The following is a 22,073-nucleotide window of genomic DNA, read 5'->3' on the forward strand; positions in this document are numbered from 1 at the left end:
AAAAAAGTCACTCATAACGCAGCATTGTTATCTGCTATGTCTAAAGAAAAAATACCTATTGATTCTTATACGGTGTCAATCGCCCAGCAAAGATTTCACTACAAAAAAATCTCGACTAGAGATGACGTCACGCGTTACTACTTGTTTTCACTCTCCTCCTCTCACGTGACTCAAAGTACGAGTGTAATCCCAAAAGTAAGGTCTCCTACTTTTTTATAAGTACATAGACCTGTTTATTTATACAATGGTTTACATCAGTTTACACCTTGAACATTTAACTATTTTTGACATAATCACCATTTCTTTCGATGCATTTTTGTAGACGCTGTGGCAGTTTTTGTGTGCTCCAAGTCATACCAGCTCGCCGCCATGCTGTTCAGAAAGTTATGAACTGGCGTGATTGTTGCTTGGTCTCAGGTGTAAAGTGGTATGCCCAGGTTTCGTCACCCATGACAATTGAGTCAAGAAATTTGTCCTGTTCGGCTGAAAGGCGTTGAAGAAATGCGCGGGAAGCATCAACTCGTTGTGGTCCTCAGTCAGCATGCGTGGCACCCATCTTGCGCACACCTTCCGATAGTTCAATGTTTCCGTTAAACTTCTGTGAGCGGTGCTTCGGGAAACCTCAGGAACCAACTTGCAGAGATCATTCAGGGTGATCCGCCGATCTTCACGCATGCTTTGCTCAACCTTCAACACGGTCTCCTCAGAAATTGACGGTCTCCCGTTCCTTTGTTCGTCGTAAATTTCGGTCCGATCAGCTGCAAACTCTCTACACCACTTACGAACATTTTTGGCATCCATGCACGACTCACCATACACTTCCGTCAATTGGCGATGGATTTCAATCGGCGCAGTGCCCTTTGCATTCAAAAACCGAATAACTGCGCGCAATTCGCACTTGGCGGCTGCATCCAACGAGAGCTCCATTCTCAACGGCTACGAAGCAAAGACTGAGCGCCTCAGCGCGGCGTGCGCATGTTTACTCACAGCGCGTGAAGCACTCTTCATAACAGTGCGACCAACTGCGACACAAACAGAGTTCTGTACCTATAAAAAAATAGGAGACCTTACTTTTGGAATTACCCTCGTATATCTCACTTTAATGTACATCCCGACGAGATTATTGCTTAAAGATTTCGTGGGCTACTCGGACGATTACCCATGTAATGCTACAAGTTGTTAGTGCTAACAGACATGCAACGCTGCTTGAAATAACCACAGATATCAATGTGGGACGTACGAAGAATGTATCCCTTAGGACAGTGCTGCGAAATTTGGCATCTATGGGCTGTGGCAGCAGACGACCGACGCGAGTGTCTTTGTTAACAGCACGACATCGCCTGCAGCGCCTCTCCTACGCTCGTGAGCATAAATGTTGGATCATAGACGACTGGATAACAGTGACCTGGTCAGATGAATTCCGATGTCAGTTGGTAAGAGTTGATGGTTCAAAAAGACAAAATAAGAACTGCTGTCACAGTTCGTAGTAATTGACGGAACGTCATCGAGTAAAACAGAAGTAATGAGGGGTGGCATGAGCCCCCTCTCATATTTCTATCTTACAATTTTCGTCTCTAATTGCATGCGGTGAGAAGTTGCTATTCCTTCACACGCGGACTTCCCACGCAGCGTCTCTCGTCACCCGGGTGGCCCGGTGACAGGCGGGGTCTGCTGATCTGGAGAGGGTTAAGCCGACGGGTGTGAGGAAGTTGAGTGAATGCTTTGCAGACGCCGACATTTTCAAAAGACACGCCCGGAGGGGTCTGGAGTAGCGGCTGGGCTAGAGGTTCCGTTACTTCGCAGAATCTTAGCGAAAACACTTTCTGGCGGGCTACCAGCGAGGCGTGGGAATGACTTTTGTACCCAGGCAGTTGTGGCGGGAAAATTCCCGCGCTTTCTGCAAAATAGTAACTGTGATTGGCTTGCTCAGGGCATAGCTCCGTGACGTAGCAAAATCAGCGCAGAAATTGGCGCCAAGAATCTCCATTGGTGGAATGGTAGTGCTCCGGCAATGGAGTGGAATTTTCCGCCGGTTTTAGAGTTGCTGATTGGAACGTTTAACCATGGCCACTGTGGTGGGGGCGGGAATGTTCGGTGTTCGGCCTGTACGGGTGCTCTGGGAGTCGGCTCTCGCCTTTCGGTCGAGGACGTCGAAGCAACCAGCCATCGCCTCCGGTACGCCAGATCGTGTTCTGGCAGTTAAGAAGACAGTTTGGTAATGTACATCCGCAGCACCGGCAGATAGGGATTTTCCTAGGTGATAATCAGAGCTCAGCAGAGCGCGCCTGTTCGTTTTTTTTCTAACTTTGTTCTGTCTTGAGTAGCAGCAATTAATGTTGGGTTAGCTGTGTGTCTCTCTTAAGATTTGAGTGGCAAGGAATTGGCTCCACATACCACTTCGCCATAAACCTCACAATCTAGTTTAGGGACAACTTCACCTTCACAGCGTTTGTTTGTATATCCAATTTGAGCCAATTTGATGTATTATAAATGTTTCATGTGTTTTTGTTTATTATTTTGTGTTTAGTCTTAATAAATCATATTGTTATTTTGGACAGAACTTTCATTCTGTTAATCGGTAGAGCAACCCATCATTTCTCACTACGTTAATGAAACCTTCCTTTATTTAACTTATTTATCAAATTAAATTATTGCAGGTGCCAAGCTCTTTTCTACTCCACTTGCAGGGTTGATTACAGTCAGTTCGCGTATATTTTTTAATCCTTGTGCAACAGCAAAAGTCGGAGTTAGAATAGGGGGGCTTAGAGCATCATTTACATATGTAGATTCTAGAATTTAGTGTTAAATACACTGCTAGCCCCGGCACCTCGCAGTAATATCTGGCTTTCCCCAAGGAAGTGTTATCGACCTCTGCTGTTCATGGTCTAAATGACATAGAAGACAATTTGCACACCCCTCATTGATGGTATGCAAATGACGCTGTCACTTATCGTCTAAAAAAGACATCGGAAAATCGAAACAAATTGCAAAAACAATTTAGACAAGATATCTGTATGGTGAGAAAAGTAACAATTGTCTCTAAATAATGAAAAGTGTGAAGTCATCCACATGAGTACCGAAAGGAATTCGCTAAATTTCGGTTACACGATAAATCACACCAATGTAAAGGCTGTAAATTCAACTAGGTACTTTGGGATTACAATTGTGAATACGTTAATTTGGAACAGTCACGTAGATTACGTTGTGGGGAAAGTAAACCAAAGACTGCGATTTATTAGCAGAACGCTTAGAAAATGCAGTGGGTCCATTAAAGAGCTTTTCCGGCCTCCTCTGGATTACTACAGTGCAGTGTGGGATCCGCATCTGACGGCAAAAAAGTCCAAAGAAGGGCACCTCATTTCGTATTATCGCGAAATAGAGGAGAGAGTGCCATTGACATGGTAAGTGACTGGGGGCTGACAATCATTAAAACATAAGCGTTTTTCATTGCGGCGTATCTTCTCGTGAAATTTCAATCACCAACTTTCTCCTGAGATTGCGAAAATATTTTGTTGGTGCCCACCCATATAGGGAGAAATGATCATCACGATAAAATAAGAGAAATTAGAGTTCACACACAAACATTTAAGTGCTCGTTTTTCTCGCGCGCCTTTCAAGAGTGAAACGGTACAGATATAGCTCGAATGTGGTTCGATGAACCCTTCGCCAGGCACTTAACTGTGAATTGCAGAGTAATGATACAGATGTAGAAAAGAACGTAATGATTTCAAAGAAAATATATAACTGGCCGTTAAAGTACATAAAATGGAATGTAACTTGTAAATGAATATAAGACATGTCCAAAGATGCCTACAACTGTGAGCAGAATTTCCTTGAATTTCATCGTCTTGCTGTTCAGTGACGGAAAACAAGTCAGTTTGACGTGAGACACATTAAAAATATGGACAATATATCACAACCAGATGTCCCAAGTAACTGAGCTGTTGATAAGAAGGGGAGTGAAAATTGTAATTGTACAGGCAAGCAGTCTTGAATTTTAATTCACAGATTAACTAACTTGATTTTCAGACGAAATCAAGATTCCTGCTGAGCTAGTTTTCCAATGCGAGAAATAAAAAAAAAGAAAAAGGAAAATGCGAGGAAAGTTTATCACCGTTCATGCATGGACTGATTGGGCAAGATCGGATGAAGACTTGGTTTAAGACAGTTTGAAGGGGAGACCAGGTAGAATCTCACGCAAACGTTACATTATTCATCAGTTGGGAGCATAATGTAGTATACCTCGAGTCTTGATATCTCAGCTCAAATGATTTGACGTCGGCATTTGTAACGCCGGAAATGCATATCCTCCTATTTCCATCTATTGCACTGCAATTTTTTTCCTTATTTTGTTACCTGAAGGTATAACATTTCTGTGTCTTTGTATATTGTAATTGTTTTACTATTTGTATATATATGTATTTATGTCGATGTATAATTGGTTTGTTTTGTGAATATTATTTGTATTTTTACGCTGGGTCTTGCCTAGGGAAAACTATGCTATCGAACGAATACATCGATAGGTCGTGTGGAGAACCAAAGTGTTTAGGATCTTTGGTAGTGTTAAATCTGCCGCGTGGAGCGCGGGCAGAGAGGGTCTGGCTGGAGCAGTGCAGTGGAGCAGGTGTGTTGTGTAACGCTCCCGCGAGTTGCCGCGCTTTCGGGGTTTGGCAGCATGTAATTGCGCTCGACTTGCTATGTTAGTTTCTGACATGGTGTCGCGGACGGGAAGCGTTGGCTGGCACACATCAAGAGCCCATTTCGGCTGGAGACCGTGTCGAGAAGAAGGCGCGCCAACATCCAGCTTCTGCAACTGTGACGGCCGACAATGGGTTACTGTCGCCACCTCCTCGATCGACGACTTCAAACCTTCAATCAACCAACAAGGAAGACTGCTAGCACATAAAGTTTTAGAACTGTATGGCAGACCTCAGCTTTTCAAACTGTTAAATTTTTCTCACTAAATTACAGCAATGTAGCATGAACCTTTGTTGCTCATTGTCCCAATTGCATTACCTTGCAGGGTCCCTTCCTTTTCCGGAATGAACCCGAGTGTCGTTGAAATTCAAACGCCAGCATTAAAGTAATATCATTCGATTTCACTGCTTTAATTTCAAAGTACAGTTAATGTTTTCATAGCTGGCTACAATATTTAGATTACACAAGCACAAATTAAGAGTGCGAGTTTTGTTACTGTACACTCCTGGAAATTGAAATAAGAACACCGTGAATTCATTGTCCCAGGAAGGGGAAACTTTATTGACACATTCCTGGAGTCAGATACATCACATGATCACACTGACAGAACCACAGGCACATAGACACAGGCAACAGAGCATGCACAATGTCGGCACTAGTACAGTGTATATCCACCTTTCGCAGCAATGCAGGCTGCTATTCTCCCATGGAGACGATCGTAGAGATGCTGGATGTAGTCCTGTGGAACGGCTTGCCATGCCATTTCCACCTGGCGCCTCAGTTGGACCAGCGTTCGTGCTGGACGTGCAGACCGCGTGAGACGACGCTTCATCCAGTCCCAAACATGCTCAATGGGGGACAGATCCGGAGATCTTGCTGGCCAGGGTAGTTGACTTACACCTTCTAGAGCACGTTGGGTGGCACGGGATACATGCGGACGTGCATTGTCCTGTTGGAACAGCAAGCTCCCTTGCCGGTCTAGGAATGGTAGAACGATGGGTTCGATGACGGTTTGGATGTACCGTGCACTATTCAGTGTCCCCTCGACGATCACCAGTGGTGTACGGCCAGTGTAGGAGATCGCTCCCCACACCATGATGCCGGGTGTTGGCCCTGTGTGCCTCGGTCGTATGCAGTCCTGATTGTGGCGCTCACCTGCACGGCGCCAAACACGCATACGACCATCATTGGCACCAAGGCAGAAGCGACTCTCATCGCTGAAGACGACATGTCTCCATTCGTCCCTCCATTCACGCTTGTCGCGACACCACTGGAGGCGGGCTGCACGATGTTGGGGCGTGAGCGGAAGACGGCCTAACGTTGTGCGGGACCGTAGCCCAGCTTCATGGAGACGGTTGCGAATGGTCCTCGCCGATACCCCAGGAGCAACAGTGTCCCTAATTTGCTGGGAAGTGGCGGTGCGGTCCCCTACGGCACTGCGTAGGATCCTACGGTCTTGGGGTGCATCCGTGCGTCGCTGCGGTCCGGTCCCAGGTCGACGGGCACGTGCACCTTCCGCCGACCACTGGCGACAACATCGATGTACTGTGGAGACCTCACGCCCCACGTGTTGAGCAATTCGGCGGTACGTCCACCCGGCCTCCCGCATGCCCACTATACGCCCTCGCTCAAAGTCCGTCAACTGCACATACGGTTCACGTCCACGCTGTCGCGGCATGCTACCAGTGTTAAAGACTGCGATGGAGCTCCGTATGCCACGGCAAACTGGCTGACACTGACGGCGGCGGTGCACAAATGCTGCGCAGTTAGCGCCATTCGACGGCCAACACCGCGGTTCCTGGTGTGTCCGCTGTGCCGTGCGTGTGATCATTGCTTGTACAGCCCTCTCGCAGTGTCCGGAGCAAGTATGGTGGGTCTGACACACCGGTGTCAATGTGTTCTTTTTTCCATTTCCAGGAGTGTATTTTAGCTTACCTGTGACTGCAGCTCAGCTTGGTACGTACTAAATTTTACTATTGTTAATTGTTCAGAATCATTTAATTCAAGTTCAAAGTTAAATCTCTTATTTCTAAATCGCGTAGGTTCAAGTAGCTTTTGAAATGATTGTTGAGGTAGCCCAAGAGTAACCGTATTTTACTGAATTTCGATGTGCTTCAGAAACAAAGCTCACTATTAATTTCAGTCACTAAATTAACTTTCAGTTTTCCGGTTTTATTAATTCTTTTGCTAAATTAAGTCAGAGTGTAGCGAAATTTATTACTTCTGACAAACTTTCAGTTTTCACACTACACGTGTCAACCTTCAGTTGCCACGCTTCTAGTGCTAATTATATGTATAATAACCTTTCTTTTTCAGTTACTATAGTAATTGTCCATAGGACTGGCGACCGTAATTTCCCCCAAATCTCAAATATCTAATTACCGCTAGTTAATTGTTAACGTAACGGCCGCACATTTACTTTCTTCATTAACTTTACCCCTTTTCAAAATTAATTTCCACCAGTTTCATTTGCATTTTTCCTTTCATTTAGATGTAACCCTTTCCTCCCTCTTTGCCGACAGATTAACTTCGGTGACGATTGCTTTTCCCAAATTTCCATTAGGTACACGCGGTTTAATTTTTCACTGTCATTAAGGTCTATAAGTTGGTTGGTTGGTTGGTTTGGGGAAGGAAGCGTGGTCATCGGTCTCATCGGATTAGGGAAGGATGGGGAAGGAAGTCGGCCGTGCCCTTTCAGAGGAACCATCCCGGCATTTGCCTGGAGTGATTTAGGGAAATCACGGAAAACCCAAATCAGGATGGCCGGACGCGGGATTGAACCCTCGTCCTTCCGAATGCGAGTCCAGTGTCTAACCACTGCGCCACCTCGCTCGGTGGTCTACAAGTGAGGGAGAGGTTACGCATTAACAGATCCTTCAAAGTTGCCATAAGGGACGAGGGGAACCAATGGATAGTGCCTTGAGAGCACAATATGACACAAATAGGTAGACTGAACAAACGAGCTACTGGAGAAGCATGTATCTGTATAATATCAAGGTTGAGATTGTTGCTACATCATTTAAGAAATGTGGCATTTCAAAGGCTCAAATGTTTAGCCTGAAATTCGGTGAATCTTATAGATCGGGTCTATATGCAGGGAAACGCGGTAGAAAGAGCTAGGTAGGAGTCAAAGCAAGAGATTTTCTCACAGGCGATAACTGAGTAAGCTTCCATTATCAGGCTCCACACACAACAGCGAAGGCTTACACAGGAGTTAAGTTTCATGAACACAGCGAGGCTCGTAAGGGACTAAGATATTCCCTGTGCGGCCAGAAGTCTCTTAAGCCGATAAGGCTCTTCCGTCTATCCGATTAATGCGGAGTGATACAGGGCTTTGAACTCTAATCTGGCCGGCTTCCCAGAAGTGTTCCACCAACGTAAGCAATGAATAGTACCCTCGCTGATGGTAAACCGAATTACTTGCACTGCGGCTCAGAGATTGGGCATTGCGGGAAACAGCAGAGGCCAGTTGTTGTTCAGAGTTCGCCTGAATTTGATTTACACTGTCTGCAATTGCTATAGGAAGAGGTTTGCAGAGAAGAAAAATGCTATCCGTATCCATACCGTATCCACATGTCTTTTAACAGCATCCGCGGAAATTACGATAATGTAATGGATGTACTGGAGTAGTGACGGTAGGTTTGCGCCTGGCCCGAATTTTGTCTGCTGAAGTCTGACCTTGTGATACACATTTCATAGGCCGCTCATGACCACGTATTAATAGAGTTTTAACAGATACTAATGATACGTTTATTAAGTTACAGATTTCTATTTATAATAACTATAACATATTTTGGAGATTTTCTCGAGATATTTCCTCATCACTCCGATCTAAAATTTAATCCTGTTACAAGCTGTGGCCACATCTAGCACACTGCTACATAGTTGCTGAATCAAACATAGATCAGCTATCTGTTGGTTGGTTGGTTGTTTTGGGGAAGGAGACCAGACAGCGAGGTTATCGGTCTCATCGGATTAGGGAAGGATGGGGAAGGAAGTCGGCCGTGCCCTTTCAAAGGAACCATCCCAGCATTTGCCTGGAGCGATTTAGGGAAATCACGGAAAACCTAAAACAGGATGGCCGGAAGCGGGATTGAACCGTCGTCCTCCCGAATGCGAGTCCAGTGTCTAGCCACTACGCCACCTCGCTCGGTCAGCTGTCTGTAGTATTAATCATGTTGACATGAGAAACTTCTCAATATAATAAACCCTGCAACGTGTGCTTGTAAATACTTTTAAGAGAAACGATGATAGTGTCACTGATTTTATACCGAACATTATTTTGTGATACACAAACGGAAGTCACACCATTAAGCGAAGATTTCAATGGATTAAGTATCCTAGAACATCCTTCATGTTACTTTGTGGCACCTTTCAATAATTAAGAATGTGACCGCTGTTAATGTTGATGAAACAGGAATGAATCAGTCGTAAGACTGCTGCTAGTACGACTGAAGCGGGATGGCGACACGGTAGTCCTACTGATTTTTCGCATTTTGTGCAAAATCAGGAAGATCGCCTTTGCAGATTTCAACTACACAACTACCGTCTCCAGGATACTGCGCATTAATGCCAGTATATAGGCATTCCGTCCCGAATGTGTAATAATGATGACTTACACAATAATAATTATTATTGGTCGCTTGTAATGAACAAATTCACGAAAATCGTAATAATGACACCGTCCTTTAACATTTATCCTCATAGTCATTGTTATTGCGGATATCTGTTTATGTTGTTGTTGTTATAGTTGTGGTCTTCAGTCTGAAGACAGGTTCTTTTTAGCTGTCCACCTCCACAATGGTCCGTTCTGTGTAAACCTCTTCATCTCTGCAGAACTATTGCAAGCTATGTCCATTTCTAGGCGTTTACTGCAGTGAAGCCGCAGTCTCCCCATACAACTTTTATCTTCCTTTCCTTCCTTCATACTTCCTTCCATTAGCAAATTGACGATTCCTTGGTGACACAAGATGCGTCCTGTGAACCTACCCTTCTTTTGGTCAAGTTATGCCACAAATTTCTTTTTTCCGCAATTCGATTAAGTACCTAATTACTAGTTATTCAATATACCAGTCTAGACTTTAGTATTCTTCTGCAGCAACACATTTCAGTTGATTCTATACTCTTCTTGTTTGTGCTGTTTATCGTCCATGTTTCAGTTCCATCCTTTATGACGCGGCTGTTCCATGGGCTACTGCAATGGATTGGCATACATACGTCTCTCGGAATCATCATTGATCATTGTCCATTCAAAATGACGACGCTCAGCTTGAAGTCTGTTACGCACAAAATTCTGGAAGCAATACTATAACATGAAAGGCATTCTTCTGCTCCACAAAGTCCGAATACTGGATACAATATGCCTTATGCAAAGCTTATTACGTAGCCCAAATTTATCCGTTTTCCTCGATGATAGCGAAGAAATTACAACAAATGTCTGGTCGTTTCTTATGGAAACGTCATATCTTTCGCTTACGGTATGAGGTGGTGTCGACGCCTCGTTCCTGTAAGGGGGGGGGGGGGAGGGGGGATGGGGGAAGTTGTGCCTGTCTGATATACGAAGGAAGACCCCGATGCTATATGTGGTACGTATGTTTTGACGATAACTCAAGAAACTCACACAGTCATGTCCCGTTCATTTCTTTGTTATCGTTCTGTTAGTTGTGACCCCCTCCCCCTTATTAATATTGGTCGCATAAATTTCAAGTTGAAACACATTCGTGAATACTATATTGCGGCGAGCTATTTAGGGGCTGACATTTCATGGAGACCCGTCCTTACCATGAAACTTATAGAGACTCATTGAGAAGGAGTTTATTGCTCGAATCTCGTTGAAAGAGGATCGCCGAAAACAAACTGGATGACAATTTGGACCAATATCAGCCTTCCGATTTTGCCTATGTGCATAGCGTCCTCGTGGTATCGAGCGACTTTTCAGTATTGGGCTTAGCGACACAGATTCATGCAGTCGTTAAACGTGTACAGACACGATACAACATCGTTTTACTTGTCGAGATCATATGGTAAACTGGTCTTGGATGAGGCCACAATTGGCCTTACTCGATCATCTGAGACTGTATACACTACGGACATCATATTGCACCCAGATTCTTCCTTCTTTCCACGGTCGAAAAGCCATACCAAAATGTGGTTGCCAGGTCACTTCGCTCAATACGTCGTAGAAGGCATGGGGGAAGATCACATGTCCTTTAGGCGCATACAATATCACGGCCTATTGGACAAGCTTGCATCTGCCTAGATATCGAGACCTCTTCGCCAACATGTTGAATCTTGTGTTTCGTCGCCAATGTGTTGATTAATTTCGTCTTCTTGATTATAGATATTTGCCTTGTTATGAATGCTCCTATCTGTTTTGCTTCGGCTTGTTCTCTCCTAGTTTCCCTGTCGTTTTGTTTCGTGTTTTGCCTCAGCATCGCTCCAATTCTGTTGTGTTACGGGTGTAGATGAAGTACATACACACATGAGCGTGTATAATCCTTGCAATAAATTTGAAATTTTTCTCTAGACTGAAGGCTTAGTTTACGGCTTAGACTATAATCTTATTTCGCTGTCTTCCTGCTTTTAAATTCTATGTAAAAAATATATATATATATAAAAAGTACAAAATAAATGAAAATTTTAAAAAAGTAATAAAATATAAAAATTAAATCTAAAATTATGTTGATACATAGCATGAGAACTGTGCAGTGGGTTTTCAGGTATATTCTCGAGGGTTTTTTTTCTTTCTCTTTTTATTTATTATTCTGTTGTCATAATTAATCTTTTTTCACATTTGCGGCTTATATTACACGTTGATTTGACTACGGTATTCTGAAGTTTTATGATAATACCAAGTCACTCTGATAATAGAAAATAAAAGAAAGGCAACAGCCCATGTAAATACCATCAGAAAATATTTCCCGATATTTAAATTTATATTCAATATTAACAGACTTCCCTTTTTCATAAACGCTTTTATTGCTGTTGTTACTTTAAATTTTACATCCTCTCTGCTTCCATCATCATCAGTTATTTAGTAGTTCAAACACGAAAGCTCATCTACTAATTTTGGCGTCTCTTTTCCTGATCTATCAGTATCCGCTGTTTGAATTCGAATACATTCTATTACTCTTGTTTTACTTTTGTTGATGTTCATCTTATAAACTCTTTTCTAGATACTGTCTGTTCCGTTCAACTGTCTTCTGTGTACTTTGCCGTCTCTGACAGAACTGAAATGCCATCGGCAAAACTCGAAGTTTTTGTATCTTCTCCTTAAACTGCAAATACTCCTTCCAAATTTTCCCTTGGTTTCCTTTACTGTTTGCTCAATGTACAGATTAAGTAACGTCGAGGAGGGGCTACAATCCTTTTCCATCTACTGATTTCTTTACCCGTACGAGTGGAGTTTCTTTTCTGACAAGTGGCATTTTACCCTGTTACCTTCATGTTTTCAAAGCATGTATTCCAGTCAGCACTTTGTTCTGTATGTTATCGTATTTTTATCTGCTGGTGTTTCATATTTTCTGAGGTGGAGATTGGGTACTAGCCAAGTAATAGCGTAGAAGAGCGTGAAAAACAAAAACCACACTCGCGGCCACACATGTCTCGCAAAATAGCACGCTGCACTTCAATCCATGCTCCCAAGTCGCCGCGCGGAGTGGAGTAGCCTTGCGGTCTTAGGCGTAAGTAAGTTTAAGTTAGATTAAGTAAGCTTAGGGACCGATGACCTCAGTAGTTTGTTCACATAAGACCTTACCACAAATCTCCAATTACTTTGCTACCAAGCCCCTTCTACTCAGATCATCTAGCTCTAATGTGACACTTTTGTAGGTGCCGTGGTATCGTTAACGGAATTCATCTCCATCTGCATGGCCGGCCGGTGTGACCGAGCGGCTCTAGGCGCTTCAGTCTGGAACCGCGCGACCGCTACGGTCGCAGGTTCGAATCCTGCCTCGGACGTGGATGCGTGTGATGTCCTTAGGTTAGTTAGGTTTAAGTAGTTATAAGTTCTAGGGGACTGATGACCCCAGATGTTAAGTCCCAAAGAGCTCAGAGTCATTTGAACCATTTTACATCTGCATTACTATTCTGCAATTCACACTTAAGTTGCCGGCAGAGGATTCGTCGAACCTCCTTCAAGCTCTTTCTCAACCGTTCCACTCTAGAACAGCGCGCGGCAGAAACGAACACTTAAATCTTTTGATCTTTCTTATTTCATTACGATAAGCGTTACTCCCTCTGAAAGCGGACGTTAAAAAATATTTTCGTGTACAGGAATGAATGCTGGAGATTGGAATTCCGTAAAACTATGCCGCCGCAACCAAAAACGCCTTTTTTTTTTTTTAATACTTGGCACACTCAACGCGAGTATCATACCAGTGATACTTTCTCTCCTATATCGCAATAATACAAAACTAACTGCACTCCTTTGAAATTTTTCTATGTCCTCCGTCAGATGTGGATCTCATATAGGCCCAGCAATACTCTAGAAGAGCACGGGCAAGCGTAATGTAGGCAGTCTCTTTAATAGACCTGCTGCAACTGTTAAGTGTTCTATCTTCTGGTAAACCTTCCGGGATGAAAGGTCGTGGTCCATGAAACTCTTTAGCTCCTTACGTTTCGTCCAGAGCTGCGCTTGACATCTTCAGAGGGGTGTTTCTCCTCCGGTGAGTCTTGCCGACTGACGGGTCGGACGTCTGAGAGCGACTTATATATCGTAGAAAGTGGGCGTGACCAGAGTTACACGTGATATGCAGAGATAATCTTTGTCAGAGATAAACTTAACTATCGATCGTAATCTCGTCATGGACCACGACCTTACATCCCGGAAGGTTTACCAGAAGATATGTCATCCGGTCGTGAAAGCCTTCATACCATGTTAAGTGTTCTCCCAATAAAATGAAGCCCGCATCTCGTGGTCGTGCGGTAGCGTTCTCGCTTCCCACGCCCGGGTTCCCGGGTTCGATTCCCGGCGGGGTCAGGGATTTTCTCTGCCTCGTGATGGCTGGGTGTTGTGTGCTGTCCTTAGGTTGGTTAGGTTTAAGTAGTTCTAAGTTCTAGGGGACTGATGACCATAGATGTTAAGTCCCATAGTGCTCAGAGCCATTTGAACCATTTTTGAATAAAATGAAGTCTCTGGTTCGCTTTCCCACGACATTATCTATCCGATCGTTGCAATTCAGTTGACACTCCCGAGATTTGTGCGATTTATCGTGTAACCGAAACTTAGCGGTTTCCTTTAAATACTCACGTGGACGACTTCACACCACTCATTTTTTGGAAAAAATTGCCACTTTTCACATCACATAGATACCTTGTCTAAACCATTTACCCACTGGTTTCGGTCTCCTGATGACTTTACGAGATGGTAAATGACAGCATCATCTGCAAACAGTGTAAGAGGGCTGCTTAGATTGTTTCCTAAATAGTTCATATAGATCAGGAACAGCAGAAGCCAGTAACACTTCCTTGAGGAGCACCAGATATCACTTCTGTTTTATTTGAAACGATGAAAACCCCTACAGGTGCGCCAAAATGATTAATTAATCAAGACTACTTTGGTAACATTATGATTACTTCTTCAAGAAGCAAACTGTTGATCTAAGCAAGATACAAAAATCTTAATTAGAACTATCTTCAAGTAGGAACTATCAAATTAATATAACGTTTCGAAAGTCTCTTCGGGTTTGCTGCCGGATCCTAAAATCGACTTGACTCGATATTTCGGCGATCCAGCTGGTCGCCATCTTCAGGAAAATGCTGCTTCTGCTGATGAGTCCCGCTGAGAACTACGTTATCAAATATAACGTTGGTAAGCAAGTGAGGTATAAGGACCTTGTCTAAATCTTTTTCATTTGGTAATGTCCCTAAAATCTTAGTAAGGGTAAATAATTGACGTCCCGTATCTTCTTGCACAAAAATGGTGTCATAAAGTACGCAAGCGTCATGAATAAAATAGCCAGTGCAACTAAAACATAGCCCGAGAAACAAAAATGGTTGAATAAGAATCAGCATCACAAAACTTGGAAAAGACGCCCCAACCTAAATGAGCTTAGCGGACGAATGTGGTACGATTTCTCAGGTGCAGCAGCCAGCACCACTAGTACAACATAGACTGAATGAGCAGGCCCCATCCTAGGAAGAATGCACAGCAGGCCATGCGCAGAACCAGGGGAACCAAAATAGTGGGCCAGAGGCCACAAACAAACTCGAAAAGCAGTGGCAAATTGCCAAACTAAACAGATTTATAAATGTGGGTAGGCATTGAAATATATGGAAATTTGTGTACACAACAAAAAATCAGGATAGTTGGTCTTAACAGCATTGAAATTAACAAAAAGATATTGATACATGGGATTTAGGGAAGGGAGGATTCGGTGTGGACGGGGCCTTACTCAGTTACCGTTGTTTGCTCAGTTTTTGTTTTTATTTTTTTTATTTTTATTACACTTTATTTGGAACCAATTGCAAATAAGGTTAACAATAAGGAACAAACATCAAATTTGAGTGTTAAGACACAATGTCTAATAAGAAATTCGTAAACAAGTTGCACTCACGGCTGAAGGCCTTATTGACCAGAAATTCAAATTATTTGTTGGCTGAAGGCCCCAATAGTAATAATTCAAAAACAATTTAACGGCTGAAGGCCTGGATAACAGATTTTTAAGAACAGTTTACTTCTACAAGACACAGTAAAAAAAATTTTTAAAAAAGAAAAACACAATCATCACAATCTGATCAAAAAAGAGAGAAGTAGGTCTCAGACACTGCTTGAGGGATTGGCCTGGGAAAAGTCACCCAACATCATAACTGACGAGACAGGCAGCCAAGAGTTGTATTCACTTAACCGGATGGCAACTCAGACTAGTGACAGTTTAAACACAGACCAACACACTTGCAAAATCTACCTAACGTCTGGTAACCAACACAACAATGGAATAACCAGGCAAGGCGAAACCGGCGGACAACACTGCGTCTTCAGAATCCGGTGTTTAGAACATTCAGTAGCAGAAGGAACCACTATGACCAAGGTAGTCCAAAAGAACAAAAATTCCGAACCACATTCAAGGAGGCTGTAGAACGACACGCATTACCAGACAGCAGCAGCAAGGTGAAGAAAAGTACACTGCCGCGAAAATACGCTAACCTCCATGGCATGGAAGTGGAGCGTTAGTGGCCACTAGGCAGAAAAATACCACTGGTTGAACTTGATGAATAAACACAAGGAATTCAATGATTAATAATAAGAAGTGGAGGATTGCTAATTAGTTTTGCCAACTCCAAACACTCCACTCATTGCTCTTCGTCACAGCGACCCTGCAGGCAGCAACGCACGAACAAACGGAATGATCTCAAAATAGTGGAGGTTTCACTACTGGGTTACTGTTCACTCAACTCAACGTCCTAGGTGGGTGGACAATGAGGTTGTGGTCCTCGCAACTACAGCCCCGCAATCCAGCAATGCCTGAGTGCCGCCAGCAGTCCCGGGCTGTCCTAGCGCTGCCGGACCTCTCTGTTGCTCTGTCCCAACAGAACTGCCGACACACCCGACCCGGAAAACACGTGACATCCTTCCAAAAATCCTGTCGAAGGTTCGAATCCTGCCTCAGGCATGGATGTGTGTGATGTCCTTAGGTTAGTTAGGTTTAAGTAGTTCTAAGTTCTAGGGGACTGATGACCTCAGATATTAAGTCCCATAGGGTTCAGAGCCACTTTTTCTTATAGTTTCCCAAATGCCCGCCAATCAACGAGTTGGGAAAGTAATGGAAAACGGGGCATACCAGGGTGGCTGGTAGACAGATCTTCGACTCCTTGGCACGTCCCACCCTTTTACACAAAATGCCTTTCCTGATGACGTATCCATCCAAAGGTTCCCCCTCCGACAGCCGTTCCTTAACCGGTCCCCAAGTGGGGTCCTGATCCTTATGGTCAGCAACGTCACTAAACAAATGAGGAATACCGCCTAACACGACACAACTAACATTGCCTTCTTCCATTTCTTGGACGCGCTCACTAGATGGATGTTGACTGAACATACGGCTGAGGACGTCCACGAGCACATTCTCAGACCCTTTAACGTGTTTACCCTCGAACTGAAACGCTGAAGTGCGTACTACCCACCTGGCGATACGGCCAGTTTTACGCGGCCTGCTAGCATCCAGCTTATTGCTTGATTGTCGGTTTCTAGCTGAAATACTTTATGCTCGAGATCAAAGCGATACTTCTCCAGCGCGAACAAGACGGCCAACGCCTCACATTGTTTAAGTTCGGCACTGATATCGATAAACGCTGCTGGAGAGACAACGCTAGCAAACGTAGTGGCGCCAGTAAATACAAGAAGAAAACGAGAGGCAACAATCCCTATTACCCGATGCCAACCTACCAACGCCACTAACGCGAGCCGCACACGGCTCAGATATTACAGTGACGTGAAAATGTTAACCAGAGAAGGAGGATGGAAATAATGTCACAAAAGGCATAGGAATAGGGGTAACTTATTTATTATGCGCCACGCCCCCTCGCCTTCCTCCTCACGGGCCCCTTGCGTGTTTTGAATTGCCAAACTCGATTTGCGGAAAGGGTATGGTGACTAACCTTACTTTCCGATTGAGGGTAAACTCAGGAATAGTGTTAGGGTACATCTCATTATTTCTACCTCTTCTAAAATGTTAAGCAAATATCCCCTATGCAGTTTACTCAGTTTTTCGATTTTTGAAAACATTAATAGTGGAGAACCCCTTGGCGTGAAGGTGTGCACTGAGTGCCGTTTTCGATTTTGTCTTGTAGGTACGTTCTTTAAACCCAACATTAGAACTTTTCCCTGTCTGACCAACACATTTTACTTGACAACAATCACAACAAATACCATCAACAGCCAGATAATTAAAGGGGTCTGATCCCGACATCTCTTCAGGTCTAATAGAGGGGCAAAACACTTGGGTACGAAAAAAAGCAGATATAACATTATTAGCACCTAATACTTTGCCATCCCTTACCGATATTTTGGCGGTATATGGGGCGCTATGGTATCTCGTATGCTCTAGCTCGTGTGGGGATGGTTCGAATCATTGTGGATGACATAGTCAGTAGTAGTCTCTTTTCGATATAGTATCTAATTTGGTTCCTGTTTAATTTAACAAGCAAATCTAAATAAGGGATTTTCCCTTGATTAGTATTTTGCACCGTGAACTGAATACAGGAGTGTTGGATTTTTAAAGCATCTACTAGACGCATACAATCTTCCTTGGGAACCCAGTAGAGCAATAATAGGTCAACCATGTAGCAGTCCCAGCTTACTATTTTTTGGAATATTGAGGAAGCCTTGTCTTAATCTGATAAAAATATTAGCCGCAGAATACGCTAGCGGCGATCCCACGGCAACATGTAAGGGGTCCATAGGCCCTTACTATAACTTTGCACTTGGCACAGGTCGATAGGGCGAACAATCGATTGTGACGTGTTGAGAGAACGAGTGTCAAGATGCGCCAGTGTGGTTGGCGGGTATATGTGTGTGTGAAGGCCATTGTTGAAATAGGGTCTTTGACGGAGAAGGGTGTCGCCATCGCCGTGGTTAGACCCCTATGTAATACACTCCTGGAAATGGAAAAAAGAACACATTGACACCGGTGTGTCAGACCCACCATACTTGCTCCGGACACTGCGAGAGGGCTGTACAAGCAATGATCACACGCACGGCACAGCGGACACACCAGGAACCGCGGTGTTGGCCGTCGAATGGCGCTAGCTGCGCAGCATTTGTGCACCGCCGCCGTCAGTGTCAGCCAGTTTGCCGTGGCATACGGAGCTCCATCGCAGTCTTTAACACTGGTAGCATGCCGCGACAGCGTGGACGTGAACCGTATGTGCAGTTGACGGACTTTGAGCGAGGGCGTATAGTGGGCATGCGGGAGGCCGGGTGGACGTACCGCCGAATTGCTCAACACGTGGGGCGTGAGGTCTCCACAGTACATCGATGTTGTCGCCAGTGGTCGGCGGAAGGTGCACGTGCCCGTCGACCTGGGACCGGACCGCAGCGACGCACGGATGCACGCCAAGACCGTAGGATCCTACGCAGTGAGGTAGGGGACCGCACCGCCACTTCCCAGCAAATTAGGGACACTGTTGCTCCTGGGATATCGGCGAGGACCATTCGCAACCGTCTCCATGAAGCTGGGGTACGGTCCCGCACACCGTTAGGCCGTCTTCCGCTCACGCCCCAACATCGTGCAGCCCACCTCCAGTGGTGTCGCGACAGGCGTGAATGGAGGGACGAATGGAGACGTGTGGTCTTCAGCGATGAGAGTCGCTTCTGCCTTGGTGCCAATGATGGTCGTATGCGTGTTTGGCGCCGTGCAGGTGAGCGCCACAATCAGGACTGCATACGACCGAGGCACACAGGGCCAACACCCGGCATCATGGTGTGGGGAGCGATCTCCTACACTGGCCGTACACCACTGGTGATCGTCGAGGGGACACTGAATAGTGCACGGTACATCCAAACCGTCGTCGAACCCATCGTTCTACCATTCCTAGACCGGCAAGGGAACTTGCTGTTCCAACAGGACAATGCACGTCCGCATGTATCCCGTGCCACCCAACGTGCTCTAGAAGGTGTAAGTCAACTACCCTGGCCAGCAAGATCTCCGGATCTGTCCCCCATTGAGCATGTTTGGGACTGGATGAAGCGTCGTCTCACGCGGTCTGCACGTCCAGCACGAACGCTGGTCCAACTGAGGCGCCAGGTGGAAATGGCATGGCAAGCCGTTCCACAGGACTACATCCAGCACCTCTACGATCGTCTCCATGGGAGAATAGCAGCCTGCATTGCTGCGAAAGGTGGATATACACTGTACTAGTGCCGACATTGTGCATGCTCTGTTGCCTGTGTCTATGTGCCTGTGGGTCTGTCAGTGTGATCATGTGATGTATCTGACCCCAGGAATGTGTCAATAAAGTTTCCCCTTCCTGGGACAATGAATTCACGGTGTTCTTATTTCAATTTCCAGGAGTGTAGATTAATACCAGGAAAGTGAAAAAGTATCATTATGGAAGTGATCAGTGACGTTACTAGTGCCGATATTTGGTTTCGCGTCTACCGCGCCGCCCTAACCTTGGATTGCAGTGTTGGATGCAGTGATGGATTAGCGTGTGACGATAATGGAAAATGAAGAAAGCCTGTGCTGAGTTTAGCCGTAATTAGATATGTATGATGAAGGCAGTGGCTGTCTCCTTTTTTGTGTTTTGAGAAGAATATAAGTTCGTAATTAGTAAAACTGTGTTGGTGTTCCTTATTACTAGACATTCAGTATTATAGTATTGAACAGGACGAACTGGAAAGTAACAACTTCCGTAGCAGTCAATTCCGATTACCAGCCCCATTAGGTTCACGGTCGTGTTAATAATAAATATTGGACTGCTATTCGATCAGATCAGGTCGGGATAATAAAACGGAGATGTTACAAACACCCCCCTGCTGCCAGTAATACAGGTCACCAAATCTAAAATAATGGTGATCCAGGAATTCCTCAAGTAATTGTAGCACATCATCTTTTATTTTATCGCTTGGTTTACCACTGTGCGTGTGAAGATTCAGTGCAACCATGTTAAACACCTCACCTTTGGGGATACTGGTACACACATTCTTAATGTCAAGAGACACAATATGGGATAAGACGGTCCCTTTTCTTGAAATTATGATAAATGGGACATAAGTAACGTCGAATCAAATACAATAAACTCTCGTTTATCCACGAGCGTATTATCCACTTTTCAGATTAGCTACGGCCTATTTCTCCCGTTTTTTCTGCTGAAAAGTTTCCATTTACTTCGGAGTGGTCGCAGGTGAGCAGTAGTCTCATTTTACAATACGAGTGTAGTAAACAACGCGTTGCTTGAACACTTAAGGAGCTGGACTGTATTCTGTTTCAAAAGGAAGGAGCAAGGAAATTTGGGTTTAACGCTCCATCGTCTTCGAAGTCATTAGAGACGGAGCACAAGCTCCGATTGTGGCAAGGACGAGGAAGGAAATCAACCATGCCCTTCCAAAAGATCCATCCCGGCCTGTCTAGAGCGACTTGGTGAAATCACGAAAAACCTAAATCTGTATGGTCAGACGCGGGTTTGAAACGCCGTCGACCCGAGTTAGAGTCCAGGGTGCTAATCGCTGCACCACCTCGCTCAGTTTGTTTCAAAGTAGTGTAAGGTGCTTTGAAATACGATTGTACTGTATTCGTTGGAAGAACCGAATTTTCACATGTATTATGATGAGTGAAGTATAATTTATTGTAAACATTAATGGTTTTAACTATGATCTTCTTTTTTAACAACTCTGATACGTTACTGTCTACTCTATTGCAGATTGCCAGCGAAATTCGATTATACGCAAATTTCAAGTCCCAGATTACCACGGGTAATCTAAAGTTTACTGTATTGACCCAAAATTTTTTCAGTATCCTATCCCACTCCACGATGGTGCATTAACAATGGACCTCACTGGTGTTTTTGGTTTATGAATGTTTAAGGTAACTCCTGGTACTGGTGCACTAAGATTCATAGGTAGGAATTTACTAAAAAAACCCTAGTGTCTTTTAGCACTCTCTTAAGTTGTTCAACAAATTTAATAGTAGCATATTTTTTTATGTTTAACGATATGGTTTTCGCACATTGGTTGGTGGGTCTTTTACATGCTTTATGGTGCTGATTCCCACTCAAAATTTTTTTGTTTCAAGGATTGCAGTTTTTTTCTGTTTACACTGGCTACTTTATTCATGACATTTGCATACTTTTGATGCCAATTTTGTGCAGAAAGATAGGGGATGTCTGTTATGTACCCTTACAAAGATTTTAAGGACATTATGCAGCGAAAGATCCGTGTACGTCATTTGCTAATCAATATTGTATTAATTACGATAGCTCTAATTACGCCTCTTGTATCTTCTTTAGGTCAAGTTTGTTACCTGAAATTGTGACTATAATGTCAAGAATTTAGTCATGATTAATAAATCATTTTGCTGCAACTGTAGTGATTTTCATCATTTGAGATGCATCATCACAGCTGTGGTTACCCCTCATACCAAATGACTTGTTACTCTTGTTTTACTCAAATTCTTCCCATCAATTACTACGAACTGTGACCTTTCGGACAGTAAATCACAAATCCAGCCACACAACTGAAACGATGTGGAATCGCCTCTTACTAAGTTTTCTCTTCTTCCACAGGATGACCACAACATTTACGAAAAGACTATGTAACATCAATATGACCTTATTGTAAAGTTGTTTTTGTAATGCCATTTAGCCTGAAGATAAGGTATAACCCTCGAAACATGTCGCTAAATAAATAAGTAATACAGTAGTTGACAAAGTTTATGACTGGT

This window comes from Schistocerca serialis, chromosome 8 (assembly GCF_023864345.2).
Source record: "Schistocerca serialis cubense isolate TAMUIC-IGC-003099 chromosome 8, iqSchSeri2.2, whole genome shotgun sequence".
Taxonomy (NCBI): Eukaryota; Metazoa; Arthropoda; class Insecta; order Orthoptera; family Acrididae; genus Schistocerca; species Schistocerca serialis.